At 45.5% G+C, this 25,238-nt stretch overlaps 1 protein-coding gene and 1 long non-coding RNA gene across 3 annotated transcripts in view; one reads left to right on the forward strand and one right to left on the reverse strand.

Moving 5' to 3' along the window:
* LOC109282256 (uncharacterized) overlaps positions 1 to 1,304 on the forward strand; it is a 32,476-nt gene extending 31,172 nt beyond the window's left edge. The window contains exons 4-5 of the long non-coding RNA XR_002089193.2: positions 753 to 875; positions 1,239 to 1,304. This is a non-coding gene — a long non-coding RNA (uncharacterized LOC109282256). The remainder of the gene's footprint in view (positions 1 to 752; positions 876 to 1,238) is intronic.
* TMEM108 (transmembrane protein 108) overlaps positions 1 to 23,857 on the reverse strand; it is a 292,926-nt gene extending 269,069 nt beyond the window's left edge. The window contains exon 1 of one of the 2 annotated variants that reach the window (XM_059728773.1): positions 23,689 to 23,857. The gene's annotated coding sequence lies outside the window, so the exon portion shown is untranslated. Of the gene's footprint in view, positions 1 to 106; positions 318 to 23,688 lie in introns of those variants that run through there. The other variant, XM_059728774.1, reaches the window with a different exon arrangement.
* Positions 23,858 to 25,238: the final 1,381 nt, after the last annotated feature.

A 25,238-nucleotide genomic window follows, 5' to 3' on the forward strand; every position in this document is an offset into this window, starting at 1 on the left:
TCCTCTCACTGTTCTTTGCACCACCAACTTGTGCTTCCCCAGGGATGTTTGATCCAGCTCCCAGCTTGTTCAGGTCAGACACAAAAGGGAGAAGCAGAAGTCTCACCCCACTTGTTTGTTTGGATGAGTCGCACAAAAAACAGACGCTTGGCACTAGCAAATGACAACTGCAAGGTCACTGGATTCAGGCTGGGAAAGAATCCCTGGCTGTGAGGATGCAGAAAGGGTCCCAGGCAGGAGTCTGTCTTTTCAATGGGATGTAGAGCAGAGCGAAGTAGCTGTTAGCCACTGAATATAAATGAGAACATACTGTTGCAACAGCAGGGACAGGTTATTACAGAGATTAGAGGCAGGATTTACAAGAGCTGTATTGGATTAGCAGTAATTATACTGAGAGGGGAAGTCCTGTATTTAGAGGCCCAGTTTTAAAAGGTTAAAAAACATGAGAAAAACAGGTGCTATAAACAAAGAGTATTAAAATAAAATAACAAACAGCACTTGGCTGTACCATCCGTTTGGTTGTCACATAGTCCCTCAGCTGCTTCTTTAAAAATCACACCACATTGATTTTGAAGATCTTACGTCAGTAGCTACTGTTCTTCCACTGTAACTCTTTGCAGTTTTCAAAGAGCTGGCTGAAAAAGCTATATCCCAGCTGAAATGCTCTTGATTTATGATGCTTTTTAACTGATTTAGGGTGATTTTTGCTTCAGCCTTGCAAAATGAAAATAAATATTTTCTCCATTTTGTAGATGAGAATCCAGTTTCAGAGGTGGATGCATATTATCCAAAGTAAAACAGAACACGTGAACTGCAGGTCTAGAAATCCTGGCCAGGTCTCTACTCCCAATGCAATGGTTTATCTTATGCCACAGGTATTTGCTGAATGTTCTAAATCTTTGTTCCTCTTAACTCCATCAGGCATAGGCATTTTCTTTCCAATGTGCCCGTATTTACTGATGTCACAATTATTCATTATTTTGCCACCAAAAAATGCCTCTGAATTTCCACTGTAATGCAGGCAGATATAACCTTGCCATAACTGGTTCAGAGAGGCATAAGCTTTCATAAGTAACAACCTAATCAGGCTGTGAATGGACCTCCTGCCTGTGCTCAGGCTAATGTGGCTAACACTTCTGTGCTCACTGTAATGCAGTTATTCAAACAAAAGGCAGCTCTTATCCATCACACTTCTAATTTCTGACATTTTTCACTTCTCTGTAATCCTTTGGTACAAGCATGAAATCCAGAACCAAGCCTGAAGAGCAGCAGTACAGCTTGAGACACTTTGGTTGGACACAGTGGTAAGTCAAAAACCTGTTTCCAACTGTCTGGTCACTTAGTGTTGTCTTACAATGGTTTACAAACTTTGCAGTGCTCCATTCAGCTGCCAAGTGAACTGCTGGTGGTAAAATATTATAAGTACTGAAACTACAGGATTATTCAGAGAGACAGCCCTTTATATTAATGGAGTACAACCAATCACTGCACCACTTTTTATAGCCCACTTTGCAAAATATTTTCCTTCTCTTTCCTTATATTAAAACTAAAACAAGCTGCTCGAGCCATGTCACACAGCGCCGCGGTAACAATGCTTACAGTACTTCATGTCGTCAAAGCACTTTGCAAACATGAAATAATCTGTTTAATGAGCTACTTTGTCTAATTAAGTAATGGTCACAGTGGAACTGCCATCAGACAAAGGCTAGGGACAGAAATCACACATAAATCAGTATAAGTGATTGGAAACCAGTTCAAATCTGTAATACAACAGAAGTTCAGTGCACATAAACTGCTTTCAAAATGGCTGAAACCAGTTTAAATAGACCTTATCAGACTTAACTGATTTATGTTAAACTGGTTTATTGAACTTATGTCCCAGATCCCCTCCAGATTCATGTTAATTAACAATCCCCCAGCATCCCAGGATGCTTTGTACCTCCCCATAAACCCCACCTCACAGGGTAGGTGGGGTAGCCTTGGCCCAAGCTGTCTGCTCCAGCCAAGCAGGCAGGTATGCTCTAGTGCCCCCCAGCTTCTGGCATGGGCCACTGCAGACATGTGGCTGCATTTCTGAAATCAAAAGTGACTGTCTGTTCACTTGCTTATCGATTCAATCTACACAGCTTAGAGTCCAGGGGTGGGCAAAATGTGGCCCACAAGCTGGATGCAGTCCACCATGCCATTTTATCCTGCCCATGGGGCACCTAAAAATTTTAGAAAATTAATATTTATCTTCCCCTGGCTGCCTGTCATGCGGCCCTCAATGGCTTGTCAAAACTCAGTAAGCAGCCCTCTGCCCAAAATAACTACCCACCCATGGCTTAGACTAACCTGCAAAGATTGAATTGATTCAGCCCCAAGCTTTATGACTGTCTGTACTTAGCCAAAATGTTATATTCGACATCTCCTATACCCTACATGATGAATCAGAAGAGCAAATGGATAAGGACAACATTTAAAAATCTGCCTCCTCAGTTGTGTCCATCATTATGCGAGTGACTCTTTTATAATATACAAAGAAAGTAACAGTCGCCCCAAGTTAAAAGGGCCAGGGAGCTTGGAATATAAGCTGGAGGGTGTCTACAAGGGACATCCCCACCTTTGGTCTTGTTGGGTATCTATATATATAAGTCCATGCAAATGTCTGGCAGAGAGACCACATCTACTCCTTACAACGTCACAACTGGTAGGAGGCCACCAAAAAGGGGGAGTAGAATTTGGGTGATATCTCTTGGGGTGTACCCACATAGCACAGGCTTCATCCCACTATTCCTTGCCTATAAAAGCTGATGTGTCTCCTGTAGCAAGGGCTTCCAGTGCCAGAGACCAGGGGGAGGGGCAGGATTCACATTCTGCTGTGTGGAAATCAGGAGTTTGCATATGCAAAATTGCTATGCCCATCATTCTTAAAAGCATAGTTAAAGGAAGCCCACTGGAAATGGGGCCATTAATATCCAACTCGCCTTTGCTACAAGCAAGAATTTTAAATAGATTCAGTCGCTTGGGAACAAACATCTCCTCTGTACCTCAGTCTGCCAGTTTCTCTGAAAGTTTCCTCTTCAAGCACCTTGGTAATGCAGCCTCAGCAGTTATTGCAGCTTAGCTGGCAATGAGATTAATAATATTAGGAATGTTATTTGAGGTAACATGAATTCAGGGCCTCCGCTGATATAGTGAACCTGATGCATACAGTTTTGGCAGCACTGGAAGCAAATAAATGCTGAACCTAAGAGTAAAAGAATAAAAAACCTCAAAGCTTTAAAGGGTCATTAACTATTAGATCAATAGAGCTGATTTTTAATCTGTAGGTAAAAATTATTCTTTCTTTCTGATTCACAAAATTTTATAACAGTACTGTGTTAAGGTGTCTATAGTACCACTACTAAATTAATAGGTGCATATGTAACTCACTCCAGTTCCAACTGAGAGACTTTGTTCAACTCTTGTGGTTTGCCAATAAGATAAAAATCTACTGTGTTGGCTGAACAACCACACAGAGAATAATTATAAATGGATCAATGTCAGAATGGCAGGGAGTTCAAGATGGGTTCCACAGGAGTCCACCCAGGTTCAGGACTGTAGCAGTTTGAGCCAGGGTGGAGCAGCCCCAGGGAGGCCTGGAGGGGTCAGCCCCAGGCTCTGGGTGGCAGTAGCAGATGGTGGAGGGGCTGACTAGAGCACAAGGGTGCTAAAATGCAGGGCTAGGTGGCAGACAGTTGCCTCACTTTAGCACCCTCATGCCCCAGGCAGCCCCTCTCACCATATACACATGTGTTTTAGCATGTGTAATACTCCACTGTAGGATAGTACTGTCAGGGACAGTACTATCCTATGGCAGAGTTAATTTACTGAGCACTAATACTGGTGCACCTGTAAATGGCGACACTTTACTGTGGAACTAATTAGTCAACTCTGCAGTAAAGTGCATGTCTAGATGCAAAAATCGATACTACCAGTCTATTCAGTGCTAGCAATACCTTATCTGGAGCAGTGTGCAGTTCTGGCCTCCATATTTCTCTCCAGATGGAGAACTAGAGAGGCTCCAGAGGTGAGTGACAAAGATAAAGTGGGAAGCTGGAAAGAAGGAAAGGTTCAGAGAACTAGGTATGCTTAGTTTAGGTATGTTTAATTTGGAATAAGGAGATTAAGGGTGACCTGATAGTAGTTTTCAAATATTTGAAAAGCTGCCAGAAAATAAAACGACTGAAATTTAAAGATCTAATCTCAATCTCCTCTGTTACAGAAAAACTTCCTTATTGTCAGAACAGTAGGACAATGGAAAAAGTTGCCCAGGAAAAGTGTTGAATATCCTTTACTGGAAGTTTTGAAGAGGCTAGATAAGGATTTTCTTGGGATAGTTTAGGAATTATACATCCTGCATTTGTGCAGGGGATTAGATTAGATGACCCCTGAGATACCTACCAAGCCTTTGATTATATCTGCTAGATAGAAAAGTTACTCCCTTAGCTCAACTTAGTATAGCACTTTCAGAGATGAAACTCCGGAAAGGAACAAAATAAAGGGGGTCGGGAAGGGGGGGGCATCACTGTCTTATTGAAGAGAACATGTTAGAACGGACTTATAATACCACTATAAGTATCTACTATATCAGTGTCTACTATAAGGTGGATAAACACCTGGTTGAAGGGAAGGGGAATTATAAATGGAGCCATTTTGGAATGGCAGGAGGTTTTGAGAAGAGTCCAACACGGGTCTGTCCTGGGCCCAGTGCTGTTCAGGGCATTTATTAATTATTTGGATGCTGGAATAGAGAGTTTCTTGACCAGATTAGCAGATGAAAAAACTAGGAAGGATTGCAAACACACTGGAGGACATGAATGGAATTCAGAAAGATCTTAAAAGATTGGAAAGCTTGGCTGGAGCTAACAGGATGAAGTTCAATGCTGACAAGTGCCAAGTGCTACACATTGGAAAGAATAATCAAACATATACAAAATGGATGACAACTGGCTGGATGGCAGCACTGCAGAGGAGGATCTGAGAGTTTTGATGGACCACAGGTGCAATATGAGTCTGAAGTGTGATGCAGTGACACAAAAGGCAAATACAGTTTTGGGCTCTATCAAAAGGAGCATTAGGTGCAAGAGAAAGGAGGTGATAGTGCCTCTTACTCAGTACTGGTTAGGCTTCTTCTGCAATACTGTGTGCAATTTTGTATCTACATATTAATAAGGACAGAGAGAAGGTAGAGGGGCTCCAGAAGTGGGAAACAAAACGATTAAGGGTTTGGAAAGCAAGGTATACAAGGCAAGGTTGAAGGAAATAGGCACGTTCAGCTTGTGGAAAGGTTGCTTAAGAGGGGACATGATAGTGATCTTCAAATATCTGAAGGACTGCCATAAAGAAGAGGAAATCATCTTTTCTCTTGTGTTGCAGATAGCAGTATGTGGACCAGTGGCTTGAAGTTGCAGCAAAGTAGGTTTAGATAGGATATCAGGAAGAGCTTCACTGTTAGAACAGTGAGGTAGTAAAATAGACTGCCTAGGGAAGTTGTGGATCTCCATCACTGGAGATGCTCAAAAAGAGATTGGACAGGCATTGGTTAGTGTGACGGCAGCATGCCGCCATCACAGGCACAGGGTGAGGCAAGGAAAGGTTGTGGGGCAGACGCAACCCTGATACAGAACCCCGGACGGGATCACTTACCTCTGGGAGATCCGGTGGCGTTGGAGCTGAGACCGCGGCGGCAGCCGCAGCCGCAACTACAGTCGCGCGAGCCGGCATTATGCCGGTTATTTAAGCAGCTGTTCCCAGTAAGGGAGACAGCTGAGCCAATCGCGGCAGCCGACATGGCCGCCACGGGCAAGTTTAAAAGCCCCGACAGCACCCGCAGGGAGGGGGAGCAAGAGAGACAGAGACAGAGAGAAGGCGGGCAGCACGACCGGCATGCTGCGGCTCCCTCTGGGGAAAGGCACCAGCTAGGCTGCGCCGTACCCACACAGAAGGCAGGAGAAGTCTCGAAGCCTCTAACAGAGGCAGGCAAGGGGAAACTTCACAGATAGGGAGCGGGGAAGGGCCAGTGCCCCTCTCAGGAGGAGGGAAGCAGGGGGAACGACGAGGCGCCCTGTGCGTATTAGTACGGCCCCTAAGGGAAATAGAGACGAGGACAGGTGCGGAAGTCCCTAGTAGCCACTGGGCTCGGGACATCAGCCTGTGGAGTCTCCCAGCACAGGCGAAATATTATTTCTAGGAAAGTGAGGGAAGAAGGACACCAAGCTATAGCAGAAGAACCAGCGAGACTAGAGGACGGGCTGGCAGAGTAATACAGCTAGGCCCGGGTCCCTGCATTTGTGAAAACCAACGGCAAGCAAGCCCATAGAGGACCGCAGGTCACCATCCTACCAGCACGTGATCGGTTGGCGAGTGGACGGGGTGTAGGGGTGGCGGAGCCCCGTGGAACACCATAGGTGACAGCTGTGAGTACACCCATGTCGGGTAACCCCTCTGGTAAGAACACTGAAACCCTCTCACAATCATATACCAGCAAAGTCGTGGCAGGCAGGACGAGGGGAGGGGCTACCTAAACAACGGGTGGTACTAGACTCGAGTCATCCGTCATCACAGTTAGGGATAATTTGGAAGTAACTATGCCTATGCTCTACTATGGGTATTTCTCATGCTTCTGGACTTTGCTGGTTGGGGCTGGGAAGGATTTTTTTCCTCCTTCTGTTGCTACATATCTAAGGGAGGGGGGGTTTCTTCCTTCCTAACAAGCATTGGATGTTAGCTGTAGCCAAGGCTGGGGATTTTGACTGCAGTGCGCCAGTGCTCTTGCTGGGACTAAAACCAAAAAGGTTCTTGGCTAGAATATCTTGACCCTATGCTCAGGAAGGAATTTTACCCCATGGTCCAATTGGTATCAACTGTGGAATGTTTCACCTCCTCTGTAGTGGGCTGTGTGGCCCTCTTTCTTGGTCTCTTGATTTTATTTTAACAACCCTTGCAGCACCAGGACACTGGCCACTGCTGTTCCCCTGATTTATTTGTGGCAAGTTAGAGTTTGCCTTGTGATTGTGTAACAGGATTGACTGTAGTTTTAGGTTAGACTAAGATTTGTATGGGTTGGTTAAATAGAAGTGATCCTTCATAAAGCAGGGAGTTGAACTAGATGACCTCCAGAGATCCCTTCCAGTCCTACTGTATCTCTCTCTCTTTCTCTTACACCCCCCCCAAGATGATGTCTAATTAGAGACAGACAGATAGATAGCCAGATAGATAGATCTAGATCTAATTAGACATCATCCTTGTATTGAGGGACAGATGATGACAATGACAATATAGGAAATAGGTTACAAACAGATGTCACATTTGTCCCAGGGTAAACCATTTTATCCTCGGACAAAATGCAATTGTTCAAATGTTCATGTTTGTTGTCCTGGGACAAACCCTAAAAGGTTCATAGGACAAGACATGCTAACAGTTTGTCCCAGGACATTTTGAAGAGCATCTAAGAAGTAGCAATGCATTCAGCCATTCACAAAACCCTGATTGGAAAAGCAATATGTGTACATTAGGGCTATTCAAAGCTTTGGTTGTTGATTCGATTCAGCAAGATTCGCCCGATTCGGTGGCCGAATCTCCGAATTGAATCAGGAGATCCTTTAATTTCTCCCGAGTCATTCAGAACCCTCCAAATTGATTCAGAGAGATTTGATGATTCGGACATAGACACAGCTTTAAATATGTTTTCTACATACCTCAAGGTACCAGGTGGCTTGTGAAGGCTGAGATGGTGGGGCAGACAGAGTGTCCCACAGGGGTGCAGAGGGGTCCCCAGTGTGCTCAGCAGCAGACTCAGAAGTGGACCAGAAGCACTTCTGGTCCACTGCCAGGTATGCCGGGGAGCGCGCCAGGGGGCCCCCCATGCCTCCTTCGGCTCAGTGACTGGTACCTCCTGGGTCTGCAAGGGGCACCCAGGGTCCTGAGCTGGGGGGACATAGCAGGGCTCCCCACACGCTCAGCAGTGGACCTGGAAATGGACTGGAAGTACACTTCCAGTTTCACCGTCGAGCTCCTGTGCTTCTGTGGGATGCTCCATCTGCCCCAGCATTGCAGTGTTCACGAGCCATGCTTGGTACCTAAAGGTATGTAGAAAAAACATTTAAAGCTGTGCCTATGGCCGAATCGCTGATTCTCCAAATCAGCATTGAACCTTCAGATTTGGATTCGGCCAAATCGAATCGGGACAGTGATCCAAATCAACTAATCGAAACATTGTCCCTGATTCAGGCCAAATCCAAATCCGAATCGAATACAGCCCGTTTCGCACACCCCCTAGTGTACATATCAACACTTATATTCCAGGACAAACACAAGCACAAGTTGTCCTGGGACAAATGCAACGTCTGTTCCAACCTATAAAGTAACAGACTAAAGTAAATACACACTTGTATACTCCATAGACAGATAGTACTAATTTAGCTTAATGTCTGTTAGATACAATGAAAATTTTCTTAGATTTTTTTCTCTAAATAAAGCTTTATGCTATTGCCTAGTTTTAATGAAGGAGAAGGTTTACCTGCTTAGAAAACATTAATCCACACAGACCACATATGAAAACCATATTTTGTAGCTAGTACTTGTCTCTCTTTATGGAATATATATGGAGTTAATCAATTTAAGACAAATTACCATTACTTTTTTTCTGAACCATCTAGTATTAGTTACCCATAGGTTAAAATATTTTTTTAAAGGAAAACCTAGGTTCAACTTCCTCAGAGGTATACTATCTAAAAAAATTACATGATTTGTCTCTGAACAAAAGTTAAGGAGTCTGGCTCCTTAGAGGTAGGGGTGTTCAGTCTTCAGTCCATAGGCCAGACCTGGCCCATGAGGTCATGTCGTCCAGTGCAGGAATCTCCCTGAAAGAGGAGGTCTGAAAATATGGTAGTGGGGGAGCTGTGGAAGAGTTAATTGCAGCCACCCTGCTGCCAAATTTCTGAACTTCTGGGAAACTCCATGGGGTGGATGATGTGGTCCTGTGTACTAGAGCACACTAGCACACAGCCAGGGCTGGAGTGCAGGCTTGGGCTAGTATGCAACTGGATTCAGTGCATGGTGTCAGACTGCAATGTTGTCAGGCCATGATACCTGTGGACCAATCCCATGTGCTAGATTTGGCCTATGGAATGGCCCACACCATTCATCTGTCCCCACAGGACCAGAAGATTGAGTACCACTGTTGTAAGGTAAATGTTAAAAGAATTGAGATTTTTTTTCCCCCTTGGAATATTCTCAACTTACCTACATGAAGTTTTCAGTTAGCAAAGAATTCACAAAGCCATGAAATATATTATTTACTGTTATAAGTAATAAAAAGTAAAATATTTGAGGTGAAGAACCGAAATATATAAGAATGTAGAAGTGTGTGAGGAACTTGAATGGAACTACTTAATGCACAGGTTAAAAGTTTGATATTCATGAAAGAGGAGAGCACTTGTCAAACAAGGTGAACAAAGGAAAGAAGCCTTGTATAAATGATCATGAGATACACGGCCATATCTCCTAATAGGGCCTCATTAACATTAATTTGAGTCTACTAATTTCCAAGGGCCTGGACCAGTAGTTCAGTGGATAGGACACTGGGCTTGAAGTTTATTAGACTGTAAATTCTTTGGTACAGCGTCTATTAGTACAGCCTCTACACAAGAGGTTTCCAATTTCATTTGGGGCAAATCAGTGCTCTTGGTACATAAACATTGTCATCATCATCTTTGCATTACTTGAGCAAGCAAATGAATTGCTTGAAAATTTTACAGACACGCTTTGAGGCCCTTCAAAAATGTACCTCTGAAAATCCCATCTTGGCTGACACATAGAGTTTTAGAACCAAGATCCTACAGCTGGTGACTAACAACTCTTACCTTTCAAACACACACCCAGTGGATTACCTACCAATAAATATTTTTATGAATCAGTATAATACTTCAAGGAAAATGAATACAAAAACTTATACTATATTATTCCTTCTCTTTCTATCCTGCAAGCCCTGCAATCATTTCCTCCCGCAGCACTTGTGCAGTAGTAATCCTTCTCCTCCTACACGCTTCATTTACAATGCAAGCGCTAACAGCCTATTAACTTTTTAATAAATGATACTAAAATATTGTAGTGCTATTCTAAAAATAAGACTTGCATTGGAACTGTTAACATCTTCTATGCATAAGGAAATACCTTGGAAATATAATTTTAAAACAACAGTGTCTTGCCTTCTAAACACTTTCAGTTATAAATATTCTCCGAAAAGCTCTAGCAATGAACTTGCACCATTATAACCACTTTTTAAAATAGAAAGCTTTTTCCTGTACACCATTTTTCTCCTCCTTCCTCAAATTTAATTCAGCTATAAATTCTTACAATGCCACAAAAAGTGTTGTTATCATTACAGGCATAATGTGGTATGGAACATGGAGATGGACATAAGTAGCAATTGCAAGGCCTTAGGATAAATGTATTTATTATACCTTCAGTGAAGTGTGATCACAAGAAAGTCATAGCATTGACTTGAACCAGATTAGAAAGATTACCATCTACTCACAGAATTAGGTAAATCTGATGGATATTCCAGTGTATGGTCTTGATAACATCAAGCACTGGATCAGTGGTCAGTTTTTTTAGAATCTTACTGTCAAAATATGGATTTAGAATCCTAAGGCACCTATACACGTGCCAGATGTCTTCTCCGACATATGCTAATTAGCACACATCGGAGCAGACTCAATTAATCTAGTCTGCTGGAGAGTGTTAATTAATGCGCTCCAGCAGCCCCCATGTCACATGTATTCAGCATCCCTGCACATTCGACAACCTTTAGTTCAAGCACCCCCACCACCATTTTGAAGCATGGGATGCTGAATACACAAGATGTTGCAGGTGCTTTAATTAGAGCAGCTCTCAGAGCCTTTCTAATTAAAGCACATGTATAGCTGCCCCTAAGGCCTAAGTCTGAAAATGTTGACCTTTGTGTTTTCAGGGTTCATTCTGGTTTTGGCCAAACAAGAGCCTCATATCCAAAACTCTTTAGAACTTTTTGTGAGGATAAATGGAAAAAGCAAAAGGCAGCCAGATTTACATGTCAGGATCATAACCTGGGTCAGGTTTGGGTTCTGGTCGGATCTTAATTTATGTCTCTAGATCAGGTTTTGCAGTAGTACACCTGAGAAAGAAAAAGCATTGCAAGACCAGCCAATCATGGAAAAAAAGAGTTTTTCCTAAGATATTTCAAGCCCATTTCCATGGCCAAAGAAGGAAGTTTCAGCTACTCATTCACCTTCCAAGCAATTACTCATACAATGTATTATTTCCAAGGCAAAGAAAAGATCAAAAGACCTACACACACCTCAGGGAGTCCTCAAAAAGCAAAGAAAAAAAATAAAGACTAGTCAAACAGAATACTCCAGAACATTTCTGGATGACAGTTCTTCAGGCAATTCTGTAAGCCACTCAAATACCAGTAATTCACCAGTAACTAATACCCAGTAATCAATATCACAAGCTATGTAGTCATTTGAGCTTTATCTTTTGGAGCCTTATTAGGTATCAGAGTTGGAATGGAAGTAATCTTCTGTATGCGTTATCTTCTTTTCAGAAACCTAGTCAAAAGTAGAATGTACTGGAGATGGATAAATAGGTCAAAATAGGTGAATCATACAACCTATAATACTGTCCTTTGTAATTGAAATGAAAAGAGAAGTAGTAAGCATGTTGCTCATCACAGTCTTGTAACGGAATTTTAGTGGCATTTCTCATAACACCAACTGTGAAATGTACTTTAAGTAAACAATAGTTCTGGAAGAATTAAAACCTTAATTTGAGACATCACCACTGGCAGCAGTCAACTTGAAGAAGTGGCATTAGTGATAAGAGCAAAAACATTTCTTGCGTGTGAATTTTGGCAAATATTTTGATTGTAAAGACTAATTCTTCCTTTTATAATTCCTTTTTAAAAATTCAAGGTTTAAACAGAAAATTTTTTTTGCTATCTAAACTTTTCAGATTTCTCTGCTAATCAAATGTGTAGAAATATTCTTACATCCAAGTACCATATATCAAGGAGCTAAACAAATCTTTGGTGTAACTACAGTGACACCAATTTAATTGCAGCAAAGTTGAATTATGACAAAGTTCTAAAAATTTTAAAAAAGCTTTCTAATGGTATACATAGATTAAAAATAAAAAGATCAGAGAAGAAAGAGGATGATTAGTTATAGCTATACATTAGATACAAATGTAGGGAGTGCCTCAATTATTTTTGTATCTGTTGCTAAATGTTCTTAGCTAAGTATTTAATCCTGCAATTGGGTGTAAATAAATTGATGCCGATGCTGATGCTATTGTCACCAGTGTGATAAGCATCCAGGAGTACCTCCAGAGGTTGTCGCCATGACAGCAAGAAGATACAGCTTGCTATTATCTTAATAAACAAAACAAAGAATAGGTAAGATATGAACTCCCTTTCTATTTTGAACCTCCCTTCTGTCCAAAAACTAAACTCAATTCTTCATTATAATTAAGACCCCTGCAGATTTCTTTGTAATTGCTAATTACTTTTTAATTTCCCTAGCAATAAATAGCTTTTCTAAACTTAATTGATTTCACTCATGAGGACTAACAGATTACCCAGGATTCCACTCACCATCTGTCATGTAAACACAGGTAAAAGATTTTGTCTGTTTTTTTTCTTTTATTCTTCTAAATTATCATTCTTTTCATTTAGTGATGTTCTTTGTAGATTCAGACAATGGTTTTATGGCTCATGCCAAATTACCTGCTATCTATGCTAACCTCCTTGTACTTCACCGATAATAGCAATCCTCTTCCGATTTGAATGGCCTTATTCTTTTACATAATTATGTTTAGCTATTTCAACTGTTTTTACTTCGTCTGTAGCTACTTCTGATAACTTCGTTAGTTCACAGGTTTCCTGCCCTCTTCCTTTTTTAAGGCCACTTTCACTACATAATGGGCACATTTCTCACAAGAAAACCACCATCTCTCCAGTCTCTCTGTTCTAATCATCGAAAGGCATTTACAAAACACCTTTCACAGACTAGCCTATGAAGTTCACTTCATCAACCTACCGGATACAAAAAATCATGGACTTAATATAGATATTGGATTTATGGCACATTATAACCTGCCTAACATATGACATCCCAAATAATCTCTCTACTATTTACCAGCTATTTCTCATCACCAGGTCTACATTCCCTTCCTTCCTCCCCACAGCTGTTTCTCACCCATTGACTGTCTCAATTTGCATTTTCACTGACTGGCATTCTCATATACTTGCCTCTGGTTTCTATTCTAGTCCATCCAGAAAGAGCACAGAACAACTGCAGACTTCCTCAGCCTGAAGAAGGATGCTTGTACCCAAAAACTTGCAAAGAAGAATTTTTCCAACTATTTTAGTTGGTCTAATAAAAGATATCAGATCTACCCTGTCGCAGAGCACTTAGGTGCCCTGCTCCTAAGAAGGAAAAAAACTGCTAGGGAAAGAGCCCTAGCAGTGAGTGACAAGCCCAGCTGCTGGTTGCCAGGGCAACCAGAGGAGGTCAGCTGACCAGAAGGGGCAGGGCCTGGCTCCCATATAAAACCCAGGGGCTGAGGCCAAGATGGCAGTTCCCTACCAGCAGCCAGGGGGGAAGGAGCTCCCCCTGAGCAAAGCTGAGAGGAGAGGCCTGACCGCAGGTACAGCCCCAGGGCCGGGTAAAGGATGGAGCATCCATGGGGTGTTTTGAGTAATGTTGTTATAGCCGGGCGGCTTCCGTTTACGTTATAGCCGAGGGGCTCACATTTTGTTTACTGTTTAAGACTGGTAGTTTGGGTGAGGCTATTAGGGGTTGGAGGAGGCCTCATAGGGGACCCACAGCAGTGTGGGGACCTCAGCGCCAGCAAGGGCACACCATTCGGGATGCACCGACCCCAGCCCCAGCGAGGGGGGCAGTTGAGAAGCCACAGAGAGGGGACGTTGATGAGACGCCCCAGTGCGAGTGTGGTGAGCCCCAGAGAGGGGGGCAGCAAGAAGCCCCAGAGAGGGGGCAGAGAGGGGGCATTGGCAAGAAGCCCCAGTGCAGGTATGGTGAGCCCCAGAGAAGAGGGCAGCATTTTGGAGAAGCCCCAGAGAAGGGGGCAGCAGTAGAAACCCCAGAGAGTGGGCAGTGAGGAGCCCCAGAGAGGGGGCAGCATTGATGAGTGCCAGAGAGGGCGCAGGGTGAGACCAGGGCCATGCAGGGCCCAGAGAGGACAAGAGGGCCACATTATAACAAGGCTGTGACTGAACAACGTCAATTCCATCTGCAAGGCTTGGGGCGTGGTAAAGGGGTGGTTGGAGCCCCAAAACAACTGTGGTACCATCTATCTTGGAGCAGGACCTACCAGGGGTACGGGAAGGCATGGGGTCAGAGTGTACAGCTAACCGTGACCAAGAGGGCGTGAAAGGCAGCCTCCCAATTATATATTTTGTCATCAAAGACGTGGCAGGCGAGGATCGAGGGTGCCCATTGGGCCAACTTGGCACAGTAAGGGGGCCTTGGGGAGATCACGGCCATCCTCCAGGACCCCGCCCCATAACATACCCCTTGTATGGTCCTGGAGGATGTCCGTGATCTCCCCAAGGCCCCTACCCCATGACATACCCCTTGTCTGCCTATGTCCTTAGACCAACATGGCTACAACCTATACCATTGTTCTACCTAGCATTTAGCTTTGGTTGTATCTGTTTCCTCCCCATATCTGAGGAAGGGCATTTTGTGCCCCAAAACTTATCTAAGAATTCTCCCAGCTATATATATATAGGTCCAATAAAATATGTTACCAAACAAAATTATGCTTCTTGTATATTCCCTGAACCCTAATAGCTACAACAGCACTACTGTATTTAGCATAGCATACAACTTTTAATAAATCTGTATCCAACCAATATAATTTTCAGAAGCACAATGCAGGATGTGCTAAAAATAGCAGCTACTTTCAATAATAAAATGGGACAGCATTGAGCCATGCCAAAACTTTCCTTGAAAAAGACTGCACTCTGGTCAATCCCAAATGTTAAAAAAAAAATCATGAATTAGGTGCCAAAATACTATGAGATTGTTTTAAAAATAATGAAACAGAAGTGTGGGTTCTTTTTATTTGCCATATAGTTTCTAAGCACTGAGGAAGATTTGGATCATATTTTCACATTCCACAACCATGGGGTTTTTTTAAGTGAAAGCTGAGATTGCCAAATGACTTTACAACTTCAGAAGCTGAAAGACACCTCAGACCTGTGATAAAAGTGTTTGTGGTAGCAACTCAGACTGCTACACTCAGCAGCAGAAAAGCTGAAACTAACCAGAATAGGCCTATGCTCCTTTTATTATGACAATGGAGGTCATAACAGACTCATCTTCATACATGAGTTAAGGCTTTTGAAAAGCTACCATGGAAAATGTTGAGTAAGTCTGTTTCATAGGACAGTACTTGAGCTGTGTGAAACTCAGCATTTTTCAGGTGTTTTAAAACATAGTATACACTTCCTAGAGCCAGTGCATTATGTACATTCCCTCCTAGCATCTACTAGATAATGTTTTTACTGAATGTTGATCACTCCCACCATCATCTCTCTCTTACTTCAGGAGGGAAAGGAGGAGCGAGAGATTTGCCCAACACTGACCTACTGTAGGGGTTAGTGTTGAACTGAGTCAAAAAGCTCAAATATTAGGGGCAGTTATAAATATTTCATTAAATGTTTTTTTCCTGTGAAAAGCTGGATTTCAAACAAAGCAACACTTTACATTAAGTGACTGTTTTACCAAACCTCATATTTTTCATCAGAACCCTGAAAAAACCTGCATACCTGAACAATTCAATCTTCAAAAATCAAAACTTTAAAAAAGTATTTGGCTATGTACATTTTTAAAAATTTCTTGTCTGTGAGAGATGTCAAAATATGCTCTGGGGTTTATCATCTCATGGTTTTGTAAAACCAGGCAGATAATTGAGGATATCTTAATAATAGGGCTGAATCCAGAAGCCAGGAGTTCAGGCTGGAGTCATAGTTAACACAGTAGTGAGGGATCAAATCCAGGAAGTTCAAGATAGGAGCGGGAATACAGAAATAAAGCAAGGTCTATCATAGAGATATTAAGAATACTGTTGCTGGGATAAGGCCCTACAAGAAGTAGGAGGGTTCTATAGCCCTCCCATAAGGGACTTGTGGTGCACTTTGGTCCTCTTAGATTACCTGATCTCCTATTAGAGGTCTCATGGAAGAGATCAGGCTGAGTTTAAGCAGGTGCATAGCTAGCCATCTGGTAACACCACAGCCTGGTCATCTGCTTGCAGGAGTTTGAATTCTGGGGGCCCTGACAGGGCTTCCTAACTGTCTGCAGTACTGTATGTTCTTAAACAGTTATCATAGATTTATAGATTCATAGACACTAGGGCCGGAAGGGACCTCGGAAGATCATTGAGCCCAGCCGCCTTCCCCAGGGGCAGGAAGTCAGCAGGGGTCATAGGATCCAGCAAGATAAACATCCAAATGTCTCTTGAAGGCGTTCAGAGTAGGTGCTTCAGCCACCTCCGGCGTCAGTCTATTCCAAACCTTGGGGGCTCAGACAGTAAAGAAGTTCTTCCTTATGTCCAGCCTGAAATGGTTGCAGAGGAGTTTGAGACTGTTCAACCCTGTCATCCCTTGGGGCGCTCTGGTGAACAGACGTTCCCCTAGATCCTGGCGAACACCCCTAATAAACTTAAAGGTGGCTACCAGATCACCCCTGAACCTGCGCTTTTCCAGGCAGAAGAGTCCCATGGCTCTCAGGCCTGTTTTCCTGGCCTCTGATCATGCGCGTGGCTCTCCTCTGCACTCTTTCAAGCTTCTCCACATCCTTTTTTAATTGTGGAGCCCAAAACTGGACGCAGTACTCCAGCTGCGGCCTCACCAGGGCTGAGTACAATGGGAGAATGACCTCCTGGGATTTTCTTGAGAAGCATCTATGGATGCAAGCCAGCATTTTGCTCGCTTTACCAGCTGCAGCATCACACTGACAGCTTATGTTCATCTTGTCGTCAATAATGACCCCCAAGTCCCTTTCGTCCGTAGTGTTAGCCAGCGTAGCACTGCCAAGCCTATAAGCATGCTGCAGGTTTTTCCGCCCAAGGTGGAGAACCTTGCATTTTTGGTGTGAAACACCATCAGGTTCTCATCCGCCCATTTTCTGAGCCTGTCAAGGTCTGCCTGGATCACTCTCCTGTCCTCAGGTGTGGATGCTTTACCCCAGATTTTGATGTCGTCGGTGAACTTGGCCAGTCCACTTCTGACACCAATGTCTACATCATTAATGAAGATGTTAAATAGTATAGGCCCTAGGACAGAGCCTTGAGAGACCCCAGTGGTCACAGCACACCACAACAGTTGACTTCGGTCAACCACCACCCTCTGGATCTGACCCCGAAGCCAATTCCCCAGCCAGCAGATCATGGTGAGGCTGAGGTCGCAGTTAGCCAGTTTTGCCAAGAGGTGATCATGGGATACCAGATCGAAGGCTTTTTTGAAGTCAAGATATATGACATCAATCTCTTTTCCCTTGCCCAGGTGATAGGTCACCTGGTCGTAAAAGGAAATGAGATTGGTCTGACTGACTTGCCAGCTTTACGGTGGATGGTGAAGGTGATCAGCTCGTGGTCACTGTCACCCAGCTTCCCTTCAATCATTAGGTTGTCCCCGGTTGCTAGTACCAGGTTGAGCAGCGCTTTACCTCTCGTCGGCCTGTAACTTCCGGCTTCAGATAGAGGTCATCCATGCATGAGAGAAAGCTTTGTGACCGCTCGGATTTGGCTGAACACTCCTCCCATGGGATGTATGGGTAGTTAAAGTCTCCCATGATAACCATATACCGGGAGTGTGCGGCCTCAGCCAATTCCATGGCAAACTCCTGGTCAAGGTCTTGATCCTGGGTAAGGGGTCTGTAGTAGACTCCCACCATAGTGTCCCCTGTGCTGTGTTCCCCACAGATTTTAACCCAGAGGGTCTCTAGTCCACCCTGGGTGCCAATGTCAGCTTGCAGGGATGCGTAGCTTTCCTTGACATAAAGAGATACACCCCCGCTCCTTTTGTCCACTCCCTCTCTCCTGTACAGGGTATAGCCGTCTATACCCGTGGCCCAGTTATGGGTGGAGTCCCACCAGGTCTCTGTTATCCCTATGACATCATAATTATTTGTGTTTAGCAGGAGGACAAGTTCCTCCTGTTTATTCCCCAAGCTCCTGGCATTTGTGTATAGGCACACAATTGTTCCTTTGGGGGCCCCTGCCTTGCTTACAGTTCATTCCAGGGCTGGGGCAGGGGTGGGCTCCTTTGAGTGCCTTGGCCTGCTGGCTTTGTAAGGGTTGCTCAGTGGGCCAGCAGTGGCAGTAGTCCTCCCATCCCCAGGCAGGCTTAGTTTAAAGCCTGGTGGAGCAGGTCAGCCAGTCCGGCTGAGAAGAGCAGTAGCTTCATGAGTGGTAGCTTCAGTCCATGAATAATAGAACTGCAGGTTCTTCAAAATATTTCCTACAGTTCAGAAGCATTACTTCAATCTTATATGGGTCAAATATAAGCCAATTATCCCCAGTACAAGAAAACAAAACAAACAGTCAACCAAAAATCAGTAGAGAAATAGGGGAAAAAAGAGATGAATATTAATGGTTCAATGTACCTATGGCCATTGAGCCAATGTTCACTAATAATAACAGCCAAGAGGCATCATATGTCTTGGACATTAGAGAAGATATTGGGGAAAGTCTACAACTGGACCACAGCTACCATAGTTTTCCAGATTTGTTTGCAGATGTGATCCCACCCCCCCAAAAAAGGCACTTTACTTCAAACTTGCTGCACTCCCATGCTGAGCCCAGTGCATGCCCAAAAGAGGTTAGTTGGACCCAGCTCGCACAATGTCCAAAGAGATCGGGCCATTTAGTGGGGCTCTTTTGGCACTTTTATTTAATAGCTGATTGAATCAACTTTATGCCATATGGTAAGCCTTCCTGGTATTTCTTGATGGACCTTATCTCTTTATGACCTCTACAACATAAAGCACATTATGAACTTCAGTGAAAAGACCATATTAAAAGTACTGACAAAGAGCAACGTTAGGATTGTGTGATCCAGACTATAGCCTATATAGACATCCAATCTAAAATAAATTACAGTTGTAGTTAAAAATGTGCAAGTACTTATCACCAAGTTCTGATTAGTTTGGGCCATAGTTTATACTGTGTTTATACCTTTAACACTGTTATGTATAAGTTGTTACATGGGCCTGGGGACTGCAGGAGGGAACCGAAGGAAACAGCAGATCAGTAGGGTAAGAAGGATCTCTGAATAAACAAGCGTTATTGTTCTATAAGTTTAATTGCTTTCTTTTGAGAATAACACATGGTACCAGGAGTGGGGTATAAAGAAAGACAGAAAAATAGAGCATCTCAGAATTGCAGAAGAGTTAAAGCTGTCTAGCAATGCAGAAGAAAACTGGAAGAAATTTAAGCAGAGCTTCACCATATATATGATGACCAGTGGGGCTATGGAAAAGGAAGATCCACTCAAGGTAGCATTTTTTAAAAAAATATAGCAGGCTGAGAACTCTGTCTTTTTATAATAGCCTACAACTGTCAGAAGCAGAACAGAAAAGCTATGGCACAGTAATAAAAAAGTCTGAGGAATATTGTATACCCAAACAAAATGAAACCTTTGAATGATATAATTTCCACGTGAGACAGCAGAAAGAATGTGAGACAATAGAGGACTTTGTCAAAGACCTCAGACTGTTGAGCCAGACATGCAACTTTGGAGACCTAAAAGAATCCATGATCAGAGACCAAATAGTATTGGGGATGAGGGATACAAACCTCGGGAAAGACTGCTAGAGGGTCCTGCGCTTAATTTGGAAAGGCAGTTAGACTGTGCCAAGCAGCTGAGATGATAAATGCCAGGCTGAAGAAGCTGGACGAAAAAGCATAACAAGCTGAACTAAACAGGATTACAAGATTGCAAAACCCTAAGGCAACACCCAAACAATACAGAAAGGAGAAGCTCACTATGAAGCAGACAAGAGGAGGCCAAAGAGAATTACTTGAGGAAACAATGGTCACCTGCAGATGCTGTGGGGGTTACTACAAACCTATGCAATGTCCTGCATTTGGTAATCACTGCAACAAATGCAAAGGATTCAATAACTTTGCAAGAGTTTGCACAAAGGAGCAGCATGCACCACACAAGAAACAGCAATTCCATGCTCTATGCAACAAGGAAAAGGAAGAATTCCTCATTGGCACAATGCAAGAAGAAGTTAATGCTTCTGAGGATTGGACAATCACCCTAGACACCAATGGACTAATGGTAACTTTTAAATTAGATACAGGGGCACAGGTTAACATAATACTAGAATACGTTATTCAAAAAATGAAAACTAAACTGGTGTACTATAAGAAAGTGAAACTTAGAGCATATAATGGGAACATGATTGCAACCAAGAGTATTTGTGCACTGCATGTTAGACAAAAAGGTAATATAGATTCATAGATTCATAGATGTTAGGGTCGGAAGGGACCTCAATAGATCATCGAGTCCGACCCCCTGCATAAGCAGGAAAGAGTGCTGGGTCTAGATGACCCCAGCTAGATGCTCATCTAACCTCCTCTTGAAGACCCCCAGGGTAGGGGAGAGCACCACCTCCCTTGGGAGCCCGTTCCAGACCCTGGCCACTCGAACTGTGAAGAAGTTCTTCCTAATGTCCAATCTAAATCTGCTGTCTGCTAGCTTGTGGCCATTATTTCTTGTAACCCCTGGGGGCGCCTTGGTGAATAAATACTCACCAATTCCCTTCTGTGCCCCCGTGATGAACTTATAGGCAGCCACAAGGTTGCCTCTGAACCTTCTCTTGCGGAGGCTGAAAAGATCCAGTTTCTCTAGTCTCTCCTCATAGGGCTTGGTCTGCAGGCCCTTAACCATACGAGTGGCCCTTCTCTGGACCCTCTCCAGGTTATCCGCATCCCTCTTGAAGTGCGGCGCCCAGAATTGCACGCAGTACTCCAACTGCGGTCTGACCAGCGCCCGATAGAGGGGAAGTATCACCTCCTTGGACCTATTCGTCATGCATCTGCTGATGCACGATAAAGTGCCATTGGCTTTTTTGATGGCTTCGTCACACTGCCGACTCATGTTCATCTTGGAGTCCACTAGGACTCCAAGATCCCTTTCCACTTCCGTGCTACCCAGCAGGTCATTCCCTAGGCTGTAGGTGTACTGGACATTCTTCCTCCCTAGGTGCAGCACTTTGCATTTCTCCTTGTTGAACTGCATTCTGTTGTTTTCTGCCCACTTGTCCAACCTGTCCAGGTCTGCTTGCAGCTGTTCCCTGCCCTTCAGCGTGTCCACATCTCCCCATAGCTTTGTGTCATCTGCAAACTTGGACAGAGTACATTTCACTCCCTCGTCCAAGTCACTGATGAAGACATTAAAGAGTATCGGTCCAAGGACCGAGCCCTGCGGGACCCCACTGCCCACACCCTTCCAGGTCGAAACCGACCCATCCACCACGACTCTCTGGGTGCGACCCTCCAGCCAGTTCGCCACCCACCGGACTGTGTAGTCATCCAAGTCACAGCCTCTTAACTTGTTCACCAGTATGGGGTGGGATACCATATCGAAGGCCTTCCTGAAGTCTAAGTATACGACATCCACCCCTCCTCCTGTGTCCAGGCGTTTCGTAACCTGGTCATAAAAAGAGACTAGATTGGTCAGGCACGATCTGCCTGCCACGAACCCGTGCTGATTTCCCCTCAGTATAATTTGTCCTGCCGGGCTCTCACAAATGTGAGCCTTGATAATTTTTTCAAAAACTTTGCCAAGGATGGAGGTGAGACTGACAGGTCTATAGTTGCCTGGGTCCTCCTTCCTCCCCTTTTTGAAAATGGGGACCACGTTGGCCCTTTTCCAGTCCTCCGGGACTTGGCCCATGTGCCACGAGCGTTCAAATATTCCCGCCAGTGGCTCTGCAATGATGTCGGCCAGTGCCTTCAGCACCCTTGGATGGAGCTCATCCGGGCCTGCTGACTTAAAGGCATCCAGTTCTTCCAAATGACTCTGCACCATTTCAGGGTCTACGCATGGAAGTCTGGCGCCTTGCTGCTGCCTCTCTACAACCCCAGTGAGAGACTTGTCGTGCCCCTCACTTAGGAACACTGAGGCAAAGAACTCATTGAGGAGTTCAGCCTTGTCCCCCCTGTCTATCACCAATTGTTTCTGCCCATTTAGCAGGGGTCCTATTCCTCCCTGGGTCTTCCTTTTACTCCCTATATATCTAAAAAACAATTTCTTGTTGTCTTTTACTTGGGTTGCCATCCTCAGCTCCATGGTAGCTTTGGCCCATCTAACTGCCTCCTTACAAGCACGAGCAGAGGAGGTATATTCGTCTTTGGTGATCTCTCCCTGTTTCCACTTTTTATGCGCTCCCCTTTTGTCCCTTAGGCTGCCCTGGATTTCTCTGGTCAGCCAGGGAAGCCTCCTGGCCCCTTTCCCTCTTTTGCCTCGCTCAGGGATCATCTTGCTTTGTGCCCGAAGGATCGTTTCCTTAAGGCACAGCCACCCTTCTTGGGCTTCCATCTCTTCAAATCTCCTACTCTGCAGTGCGTCCTTGACTAATCGCCTGAGTTCATTGAAATCAGCTTTCCTAAAGTCTAGCACTTTCACCCTACTAGTTACCTTACCCACTCGCCGTCTTATGGTGAATTCTATTATTAGGTGATCACTGTCCCCCAGATGGCTACCGATCTGGAGGTCCGCTACCATGTCATCTCCCGTTGCCAATACCAGATCCAGTATGGCATTCCCCCTAGTGGGACCGTGTACCTCCTGAGTCAGGTGGAGGTCCTGTACACAGGTTAGAAACCTGCGTGAGCAGTGGCACTTTGCTGTCTGTGACTCCCAGCAGATGTCCGGGTAGTTTAGGTCCCCCATGACTACCGCCTCTTTAGCTTTTATGGTCTCCGAGATTTGCCTCAGGAGCCCCGAATCTCTTTCTTCCCCTTGATGTGGGGGTCTGTAGCAGACCCCTACCACCAAATCCCTTTCTCCTTGCCCCCCATGTAGCCTAACCCACAATCCTTCTACTTCCTCATCCTTGGATTCCGTCTTGATGAGGGTTGATGTATATTGCTCACTGACATAGAGCGCAACCCCTCCCCCTTTCTTCCCCACCCTGTCCTTTCTGTACAATCTATAGCCCTCAATATGTACCACCCAGTCATGGGATGAATCCCACCAGGTTTCCGTTAGCCCCACTAAGTCATAGGTGTTTAGTGCAAGCAGGAGCGCTAGTTCATCCTGCTTGTTTCCCATGCTCCTAGCATTAGTATATAGGCACTTGAGCCCTGAGACTGGTGCCTTTGCTGCCCCCCCCACTCCGAGTCCCAAGGGGCCCTTTGATTCTTACCTTCTCGTTTCTTACCTGTGCCATAGTGCTGGCCTCCCCATGGCTTTCAGGTTCCCAATGCTCTCTTTCTTCAGGCTGGGCTGTCCTTGTGGGAGCCACATGGTTTGGTGGTCCACAGCTTTCCCCGCCCTCATCTTCCCCTCCCCCCGACGAGCCTAGTTTAAAGCCCGCCAGAGGAGATCTGCCAACCTAGAAGAAAACACACGCTTACCTTTGGGGGACAGGTGAAGCCCATCCCAGCTGAGCATGTCCCTCGTCGTGATGTGCGGGTCGTTGTCCAGGAAGCCGAAGCCTGCCTCGAGACACCACTGCCGAAGCCGCCAGTTGGTCTCTCGGATGCAGTTCTCATGCCGTCTTCCGCGTCCGTTCACTGGTAGGATGGAAGAGAATACCACCTGTGCACCGAACTCCTTCAGCACGCCGCCCAGAGCAGTGTAGTCCACCATCAGGTGATCGGGGGTTCTCCTGGCTGCATCATTAGTACCCACATGGACTAGGACCATGGGGTAGTAATCGGTGGACTTGATCCTGGCCTGGATTACCTCCGTCACATCCCGAATCTTTGCTCCAGGGAGGCAGCATACCTCTTGTGCTGAGGGGTCCTGGCGACAGATGGGCCCTTCCATACCTCTCAGGATGGAGTCGCCTATGACGAGCACTCGTCGCCTCCTCCTCTGGGTCCTCTTGGATCTCTTGACCTGTTCGGAGTGTGAAGAATGTGGTGTTTCTTCCTGCCCAAGGGTTTCCTCCTCCCCTTCCATCTCCTGCAGGATCACCAGGGCCTTGTACCTGTTCTCCAGTCGAACTGGAAAAGCTGGTACCGATTCTCTGCGAGCTGCTCTGGTCCTGGCTGTGACCATCTGCCATTCTGCTGTGGAGGGCATTCCCCGGGCTGCTTCTTCCTTGGGTGCCTGGTCCTGCAGGGAAAGGAAATATCTGTCAATTTCATCCTCCGCCTCCCTGATCCCCCTCAGCCTGCTAACCTCCTCCCGGAGCTCCCTCACCTGCGCCTCCAGAGCCCCAAGACGGGCACCTGCCGGACAGGTGTGGGGGCCCCCAATCTCGGCCCCCCCGGCCCTGCTGGGGATCCCCACAGGCCAGGAGGTAGGGGGACATCAGCTCCCCCATGGGCTCAGTCTGGGTGGAGGCCTCAGACCAGCCCCGGTTAGCCTTGTCCCCCTGGGCAGAGGCCCTAGCAGCACTCCTCATAGACACCATTCTGAGCTGCTGTTTGTAGATCTGTGTGGTGTCTACTCCCTACCCCTACAGGAGTCCCACTCCTGGCCCTCCCGGCCCGCCCGCCGGCGCGAACGCCTGCGCAAACGCCAGCGCACTCTCACAGAGTGCGCCTGTTTGTGCGCTCTGTTCGCGCTGCATGGCTCGGAAGCGCAGCTCCCTACTGGCTCAGCTATATGGGACCCAGGGGGCTTCCCCTCTGGATCCGGCTCAGCTGCGCCGGGTCCCTCCGCCCCACTTACCTTCAGGGGATCAGCTGTTGCTGCCCCTGCTGCCGATTCCTCTGCTGCTGCTGCTGCCGCTGCCACCGCCTCCGGTCAGTCAGTTGGTTAAGGGGGCACACTTGCGTGCGGGACACACGTGTGCCTGGCTCCTCTTCTTCCCGCTGCTGGTTCCCGAGTGCTGGGAACTACGTCACCCCGCGGCTTTAAAGCCCGCGGTTTGAATTACCCGCCCCTGCTCCAACGGCCAATCAGGCGCCCCGGTCTACCCGGAAGTGCCTGCCGGCAGTTCCGCCCCCTACGC

This window comes from Alligator mississippiensis, chromosome 5, assembly GCF_030867095.1.
Source record: "Alligator mississippiensis isolate rAllMis1 chromosome 5, rAllMis1, whole genome shotgun sequence".
Classification (NCBI taxonomy): domain Eukaryota; kingdom Metazoa; phylum Chordata; order Crocodylia; family Alligatoridae; genus Alligator; species Alligator mississippiensis.